Raw genomic sequence first — 9620 nt, forward strand, 5'->3', positions numbered from 1 at the left:
TAGTACACAATGACCTCCACCTCGAGGCATTGTATGCAGGCATCTAAATGAGGATGTCTAAAATAAATGAGCCGAGAAGTGTATAATATAAGCCTGCAGAAATGAAAGCACTTTACCAGCATCGTAGATCAAAGCCATAGCCAGTGATGTAAATAACCTGAGACAAGAGTACTACTTCCTTTATGGAACAAGACATAAGCCAATCCATCAAACACAAGCATCACAAACCCTTTATCAAGGGCACCTTCAACGCAAGATGCAAGACAAAATAAATCATACTTACAATCAATAAAATATTGTGAACTTCAATGAACAAATATGAAAAAAGCCTACAGTTGTTAAGATAAGGCACTCTGGCTAATGAAGGCCTCTTTTAATACTGCAATGCATAGGCTCAGACTGAGTAATGGCAGTTGTTTTCTTGTGTTTATGTTCAAGGTCTGCATGCTGGTTGGTCTGACCACAGCTATGTCTGTAATAAGCAGGGGAGCAGAGCACCACACGTGACTGCGCAATTAGCAAAAATATCTCTCTGCCCTCTTCAGATGTGACAAAGATTCAACAGCAAAAGTGCAATAGAGCCAGTTTTTCAGGTTTTCAACTAGCCTCTATAAATAGTGATGTGGCATTCATCCTTTTAAAGCACCCAAGAGGTAACGTTTACTGTTGTCGTGTCAATTGTGGGATCCGAAGACCCACGGACCTTAAAAAAAAACATTTTTGGAAAACATTTTTTTTTTTTTTTTTTAAATGTACCACAATAAAAAATATCTATTTACACTTATCCAGAGAGACTTAGAACAAAATGCAATAAACCTTAAAAATGAATTCCAGCCTTTATGTCAACACCTCCAAAGAGCTCAGTGTAATGTAAATAATTATAATAACACACCTTTCAAGTCAGACAACAATTTTGTAAGTCAGGATTGTATGGGCGTGGTCTGGACTGCCTCACCACCCCTCCTCTGTCCTCAACTCCTCCCAAAATGTACCGCCTACAAGCAAGCTGTATTGGAGACGGAGGAAGACTGGGAAAGGGTAAGGTCAGTAAAGTGATTAAGAGCTGATGCAAAGTACAGAGAAAGTCTCCCCCAATTCAAACCCATTACCTTATAGTTGTGAGAGAATGGTGTCATCCACTGCACCACCATGCCACGACAAAGCTCGTGCTCTCTATAAAGACCTCTCTATATACAAACCTTATGAAACTATTATGAAAACAGAACAAACCTTATGAAAACATTTATTGACCATTAGATGAGGGAATTCTTGATGTCATCAAGGTACCTGACCCAATAGCTCAGAGTCTGTGTCTGAATAACACCTATTCAATCCCCACATAGGGATAGTTGGAAATCTTTACACTGATCTAAGTTGATATTGGAGTGCATTTGATTTCTCCAATTATGCTGATACTTAATACATACCGTAGTAATGACATGCAATGTAGTTTGAAGTCATTCACAGATTTACCTTTACACCGGTCTGTTGTCCTGACAACCTTATAGAACATTTTCATCTCCTGTAATTATCTTTAGCAAAGTATTACCAACTAGCTTCCATGTCTTGAGCTTGCAAATCACTGACTTCAGTGATGCATTCTCATTGTGTACGTGTACTATTTATGAACGACAGCAATCAAAATGAAAGTCAAGTGATAACGGAATGTTGGTGACAACAGGGTTCCTGCAGCTTCAGGCAAGTTAGATTTAAGTTAGACTCTTTTAATGCCACTCGGAATTAAATTTAAGACCAACTTTATAACCAAAACTGAAGAAAAAAACGACATCAATTACTTAGGATTACTATGCAGCGATATCCATCAGCCGATTAGACATCACCTAATAATAAAACGGCCTTAACTGTACCCATCTGCTGGTTGCCTCCCATGTAAAATACACTTCTATGAGACGTTTCGGCTAAAGCTGTCTACTAATTGGCTAAATTATAAATGGTGATGCATAGTGAAAAAAGGATTAGAAAAGGCAGCCACGTCTGCTCGATCTTATCGTTTCATTTGATGGCATGTACAGGACAGAAATAAACAACATGTTTTCTTTAGACTGGTGGAGGGAAGTGGGGGGAAGTGCCTCAGTTCTGCTGAGCCCTGCGACATCAGATTATGAGATGATCGCAAGGGGAATGTCTCAGCCTGCTTTGAGCTCCAAGTCCACCCGACTGAAACGTGTCAGAAAGAGAGGGACAGAAAATAAAATGAACGGGTATGTGTGCATTGTGTATGCGTGTTGCCAAGAATAGAATTAGGAGGTAGAGAGAGAGAGAGAGAAATACGCTATAGCAATGAGAAGTGAAATTTTCCATGTCCTGTTGGGTCCTGGGGCCAGCACCATGAACAGCTCAAGCAGAATGCATGCAGAAAAGTACTGGTTTCAAATCCTTCAATGTAATGGGTGTGTGTGCGTCTGCGAGTGTGCGCACATGTGTGCATGTGTGCGTGTGTGTGTGTATATTTTTTCCATCCATTATCTTAAACATGGCAGAATGACTAGACTGAGTGGGTGTACACATTCATTAAAGCCAGGCCAAGAACAGACCACTCCTACGGTCCAAAACAGACACTCCCACTGTCTCCAAAGACACATTACAGAACACAAACATCATACAAAATACTTTGAATGATAAATGTCCAAGGCTTATTGAATGTGGTCACTGGACTGACCAACACCCAACACTCCACTAATAATACCCCTCTAGCAGAGGCTTTCAAAGTGTGAGCGCTCTCTGGGGAGGAGATGTGAGGGTGAGGACACATTCAGAATGAACAGAATGAATAAATACATGAGTGAGCAATTCAGAAAAGGTGCTAAAGCATAAAAGAAATACTGTAAATCAACGTATTACGGTTAAAAATAAAATAAAATCACTTGTTTTGAGTAGCACTCAATTTGGAGGTCAGGGGGGAGTAAAATGTATTTAGTTTTTGAGAAGCCATGTTTTCACACCCATGGCACAATTAAAAAGTAAATATTGGATTAATATGTATTTAGTGAGTCGGCTAACCCATTGTACTGTTATACTTACAATGGTATTACATTATTACATTATTGGCATTTGGCAGACGCTCTTATCCAGAGCGACGTACAGTTGATTTAGACTAAGCAGGAGACAATCCTCCCCTGGAGCAATGCAGGGTTAAGGGCCTTGCTCAAGGGCCCATTACGTTGGACAGCAGTCAGTGAATAATCACTTGCATGCTAGCTAGCTAGCTAAGCAACATGGAGAGATTTTTGAGGGCAGCGGCACTGTAGCCACTATCTACCAATTTCAATAAAAAACAGCATACAAACGATGACCAGGTACACCTATTTGGGATTAACCTGGACAGGACTGAGTGATCCTCAGTGTCATTAGGTGCTGGCAAATGACCAGTGAAACTTTGTTGTCATTTAGAAAGTAAGCATGGCTAGTTAGCGGCTAGACCCCCAGAAGGGGGGAGGGAACTGTCTCATACTTTTAAAACCCCTGCCCTATACTATAGTGAGCACTATAACGTTTTGGTTTGGTGTTTTTCTTGATTTTGCTATGTACTCTATCATTTTAGATTTGCAAACAAAAATTGCAATGTGGTTAAAGTGCAGATTGTTATCTTTTATTAAGTCGTTTTTTTTGGTTTCACCATGTAAAAATTACAGCACTTTTTATACATAGTCCTGTCATTACTGGGCACAATAATAAGGGCAAAAGCTTCACATGCATTTCTGATTATTCACATGCATTCAATCGCTTCCTTAGTGCAGGTATAAGAGAGCTTTCAGTATCTAGTATTGATTCTAGGCTTTCGATTGTTGTTGGAGTCTGTCATTTGCATTTGTCAACATGAGGACCACAGTTGTGCCAATCAAGGAAGGAAGCCATTATGAGGCTGACAATGCAGCTTTCAACAAATAAATCACCGACATTTGCTTAATAATATGAATTACTTCAACATTATCATCACAGAAATCCTTGCATGTATGAATCGTTTTCAATTAACAGATCATGTATTGACTTCAAGCAAGTAGTGGTTTAGGAAAAAAATATGATGAAACAGTGAATACCAGTCATTACATAGCTTATCATAAAAGTTGCAATATTTTTCTTTCTCTTTTGAAAAAACAAAGAATAGCCTTTAATAAAAAATAAAAAATAAATATATTAATATTTTGTTCCCCAGAGTACCAGCTGTCCTGGAATATGCCAATGTGACCCTAAACCCTGAATGGGAAATCCTTGAAGTTTCCTGCATGTCGCTGTAGTCTACAGGTTTTAAAGTACACCAACTCAATGAAGTGCAATTCAGTCAGGCTAATGCATGCCATTAAGGCAAAAGTTCAACAATGCTTAACATTATGTATTCATCTTAAAGCGAGGCATGCGTAAACACAGCATACAGTATGCAAGGTCCTCCAAACAAATTTTACTAAATGTATTGACAAGTACTGACAGCTTAACCATTTGGAGAGTTTTTACCAGGTTTTAAAAAAAGACAACTTGATGCCAGATCAGTTCTCCATATGAGCTACTGTAAAGACAAGTCAGGATCGGATGTGACAGTTAACCACAGCCCCCCAGAGGGAGAGTAACCTCACTCATACATCCTTATCTACACCAACATCTCAAGACTAACTCTTTCCATGCAGGTGAAAACAGCAAAGCACAACTAATATGATTCAAATGCTAAATATAGGCTGCATGAACACTAAAGCAAAAATGTTATACCTGCATACCACACACTAAATCTTTACAAAAGCACAGTATTGAACACAGAAACTGATATTCTTGCACAGGTATTACAAACACTGCCCAGATTAAACATATTTTTGAGGATTTGGACTATGCCTCTCAAGCAGCACAGTTCCTAGTGGGAGACTCATGAAGAAATCCTAAACCGGGAAAGCTTAAACAATAAGGAAGACCAGGCTATAAAAGCAAATCCAAGAAGCCATGCAGTGGGCAGTTCCCTCATTCCCCCATCTGTATTCAAACCAAGAGCCCTCAATTCCTCCTCAAAACCTCGACCACAAGCCTGCAGTCAACACGTTACTCACTCAACTCACTCACGCCCACCCACCTCACGACTAGCCAGGCCTCGGAGCCTGACTCAAACCGTGGTAATGGGGCAGCAGGTACTGTGAACAAAGTGAACCCTGGTCCCGTTCGTGCACTGGCTGAGTCACTACTGCGACGGCTCAGGACCCAGGCTGGGAGTGAGGATGGGGGGGTTTTGGGGTGTACCCATGAGCACCGCATGTGGAATGCCACAGTCATCACACTTCTGGGAAACAGCCCGCTGTACCCACACCAGAGGGAGAGGGGGAAGCTGGTCACAGAAAAGCATGGAGCCCGGGGGCTGACAGAAGGCCTTCGAGGACTGGGCACAGGGCCAGAAGTCCAGGGTGTAGAAGGGCCAGGTTAAGGGTTTTCCGTGCAGACCTGGATAAACAGCTCAGTCTGAACCAGCTCAGCAGTTTCCTTTTTAGGAAGGCAGTGTTGCTCAACCTGACGATAGGCATATTACTAGTGCCCCAGAGTCTCAGCACATTCTACTCAACGGTCCACAGGCCTAATGAGAAGTGTTCATGCTTTATCTGATGGATCTGACATCACTTTGCATTTAATGCAGCTGGCAGGATATTCAAGCCTGGGCTCTAACTGCAGGCTCAACCTGGATAAAGCACTATATCTACGTGAGGACAGTGTGATCTTAACTTTATATTTCTGCCATTGTATCATTGGTCTTCTTCCTAATCTTAATCTGCCTAAACACACTACTTCAATATCAACCAAACAGGTCAACACACTAAACTACAACAACACTGTTGCTAGACTACACTACACTTAATAAAATAAAATAATAATAAAACGCATAGTTAGTTCAAAAGAATAAAGTAAACTCAGAAAAACACAGCCTGACTGAAAAATACCAGGCCAGAGGAGGAAGTAAAAATAGACAGATAAAAACATGCCCACTTCCAAACTGTTAAGAGATTTCCTGCAATATTTACTGTACAGATAGGATCAGTGTACCAAAGTGTAGCAAAATTGAAGATTCAAACAGGAAGTCAACCCCTCACAACTATATCTGATATATTATTGTGCATCTTAGCAAAGTGATAGTATAGCATATATATGGTTAATTATTTCTGCAAGTATGGTGTGCTGCAAGTACTAATGCTTTCTGTTGCCAGTGTGATTTTCCCCCATTATTGTGCACCCTTGAAAAATACTCTTTAATAAAAGCTGAGAATTTGAAAAGCTGAGAATCTGCACTTTGAATTGTTCAGAAATCTAAAATTGTGGAGTACAATCCCAAATCGAGAAAAATGTATTTGTCCAAAACATTATGGAGCCCAAAGTATGTATTGTAAAATTATTCTTTATAAAATATATGCTGAAAAGCCTATTTCTGTGGAGCCATATCTAATAAACCTGAAAGAGTGTGACTGGGACTGTCCCATAGAAATTACAGGCAGTACACACAGAGGTATATGTTCCATCACCGGACCGAATAAACATCTGCACATTAACCACGCTTATTAATGTGAGTGATAAGTCATAGGTTTTACCACAAGAAGACAGACATGATGATGCAACTGACACGTGGAATTGACTCTTGGTCGATTTTATTCTTTAATTTTTTTCACAGGGTAAAATGCTTCTGCAACTTTAAGAATTCCACCGAGAGCCGTGGACGCCGACTGAATACAGTGACACCATTGCAACAAATGCGTCAACATTTCTGCATTCCAGAAAGATAGCACGAAATAAATTCTCTAAACGTCAGGAGTTAGAGGGAAATGAAAAAAAAACTTTTTAAGGGATGTTTTCATGAAAACAACTGCACTGAAAAGACATTTCGTGCATTTCAAACATATCATTTCACTAAAAGCTAGTTTGTCAAGTAACTTACCGAAAATATTTTTCGCACATATTTTAACAATATTTACGCGAAGTAAGTGAGAGAAGGGCAAAAATGTATGTGTAGCCTGCCTTGATTTAACAACTGTTTCTTTCGAAGAAGTAGCCTAAGCACCTATGTAATTTTCTAGTTGAAACTAAAAGATACGGCGCCACTACATTGCGAAATTTCTTATTCGTTCCATAATCGCGTTTTCTTGTTGGATAAAAACTTTCTTTTGTAGACAAATGGCCATGTTGTCGACACAAAATAGTTTCTTACCTTTTTAATGCTCCTTTCAATTTCCCAGTACAAATTGTAGCAGTGTTTTCCTATGGAACAGTGAACGGTGACATTTTCTCACGCTTGTTTTGTAGCACTAGTTAAATACAAATCCAACCAAAAAAACTTCCGCAGCGTCACGTGACTGAATTAATAAATGGGGCAGCTTCTCGGAGCCTTTGGTACTGCTTGCCAGCGAACGTGATTTTTTTTCACAACTTAAAAATACTTCACACTAAGTTTTGATGTGTTTACAGATAGTTCATATATTCAAACAGACGTATGCGATTTATGTTGATAAATAGATTAGGTAAACTCTGCAGCCTAAGAGTCTGACTATGATCTTCACAACGTCTTTACATGAGACTTTTTTCATCTCCGTGTTCTTCATTCCTTTTATAATCCAACTGATCATTTAGGCGTCTGTCCACAAGAGGGCGATAAAGCACTTTGGATAAAATAAGTATGCAGTGCACTGCACTGTTCGTCTTATGATTTCTGTATGTTTATCGGTGAGTAGTATTGACAAATGTAAAGATTGTACCCCAAGTTGGATCATTAACTTAAATTCACAGTAGGTGCAGCATTGTGCACTTAAATGGTCTGCACTTTATTTTCATTCATTTTGTCCCAACGTGCTTTGTAATGCAACGTGAGCACTTAAGCATGATAGATTCTAGGCGAAGAAACGAATTAGCCTGACATTAGAGCTAATTCCGGATGCATGCAGTTATGAACACTGACTTTCGCATGGTCTTTTCTCAGGATGTCCAATGTGCTCCTTCAACTGAAGCCGTGTGTGCGCCGGCGCGCCCGTACGTGTGCGTTGGGGGGATTCTGTTGCTCCATATGAGTCGCGGTGACTCACCCAGTCTCGTCTCCTTGCTTCTGGTAGATCAGGCCAGTGAGGGGGCGGTAGGACAGCCCATCACGATGCAGACGTATTCTTGCCCCGTTGTATGGGAGGATCAGAGGCGTTCTACATTGCAGTTCTAATGAGCTTTTCCGGGCATCTCTGAATTCGTGTTTCGAAAGCTTTGCCAAAGCTGGCGTCTGGGCGCCCGGACTCCACCATTAGAAGAAAAAAAAAATGCACGACGGATCTATAGACAAGCACCAACGTAGCCTGCGAAAGTTCACAAATGATTCTCAGTTATAAATGTCCTAGTTGTCTCACAACACACACACGCTTACAGAAAAGTCAAAGATTTTCATGTTTCATAAAAAAAAACACCATTTCAGTCACATACACATACCCACTGGACCTACATGGCTCTTCACAGACAAATTATAGACATTTACATTATTAATTCATCAGAGCCCCTTCCCGAGCAACTTGACTAGTACATGAATACTGCAAGATTTGCAGTGGTATAAGGGTCGTTTTTTACAGCTGCCTGTGACAGACATGACATTATTAAAATCTAATGAGTGTTTTGCAAAGGGGTACATGTAAGTGGGCTGGCAGTGGATTATCTCGTAACCCCTTCCCTTAATGAATCCTGTGATAATAACCCCAGAGCATGTGGCCAAAAAAAACCCAAAACGTATGCAGAACAATGTCTCGTTCCAGCGGTGAGAAGGGAGGTAGACTACAGCTGTGCTTGAGGTGAAGGCCCGTCCCACCAACTGCTATTTCTGTGACGCTGTGAGTCACCAGTGTGGCCTCGTGGCAGTCGTTGGGTGCTCATCCATGGGAGAGATATTGTTGAGCGCAAAGTCTGATGGAAAGAAGGGTGGACCTGATAAACTTCACCCCAGTAAACCTCTTTTCTAAACCCACTTGCACCACACCTCCCCTTGGTGGTCATGCTCTGAAAATACCGTCATCACGCCGCACACAGTGCCCTGGGCCCCTCACAGCAGCACCACACTAGCGCAGCAGGGAAAACAAGGTGTAAATGCGTGCTTCACATTCACTCCAGCTACTGTGAGCTCTCCTGCGTCACCCTCTTATTTCCCTTTCTCAACGGTGACGTCACTGAAGGAACCTGAACTCACTTCCCCTAAAATAATCAGCAATAAACTGGTGCAGAGGCAAGTTACCATGGCAACATGGAGTAAGGGTGGGGAGAAGCAGATTCTGTACTAGGCCACAAGCAGCTCCTGTCATTGTCATTACCAGACTGCAGCAGTTTTACACTGGAGATGTTAATGAGGAATTAATAAATAGTGTACATTTCATTAGATAATGTTTGGCATAAGATACATGATTGCTGTTGGTTTGTTTTTGGATAAAGGAAGAAAACACAATCCTGCAGTAGCAGAGGGCTGCAAGATGACAATGGGAAAATATATGAAATTGCCTTGATACATGTAGCAGTTACAATATACCGTAAGTGAAAATGAATTATCAGCCAATAACAGGTAAACACCTGCATTCTATAAATAGTTTTAAGAGGAAATTATATTTGAATTATTATAATTGAAACAGCAAAAA

At 40.6% G+C, this 9620-nt stretch overlaps 1 protein-coding gene across 2 annotated transcripts in view; it reads right to left on the minus strand.

Annotated features, from left to right (window-relative positions):
• The window catches only part of LOC133107625 (arf-GAP with Rho-GAP domain, ANK repeat and PH domain-containing protein 1-like), a 64616-nt gene extending 57328 nt beyond the window's left edge, over positions 1-7288 (minus strand). The window contains exon 1 of one of the 2 annotated variants that reach the window (XR_009704597.1): positions 7181-7288. The gene's annotated coding sequence lies outside the window, so the exon portion shown is untranslated. The remainder of the gene's footprint in view (positions 1-7180) is intronic. The other variant, XR_009704596.1, reaches the window with a different exon arrangement.
• Positions 7289-9620: the final 2332 nt, after the last annotated feature.

The sequence above is a fragment of the Conger conger genome, chromosome 13, assembly GCF_963514075.1.
Source record: "Conger conger chromosome 13, fConCon1.1, whole genome shotgun sequence".
Lineage (NCBI taxonomy): Eukaryota > Metazoa > Chordata > Actinopteri > Anguilliformes > Congridae > Conger > Conger conger.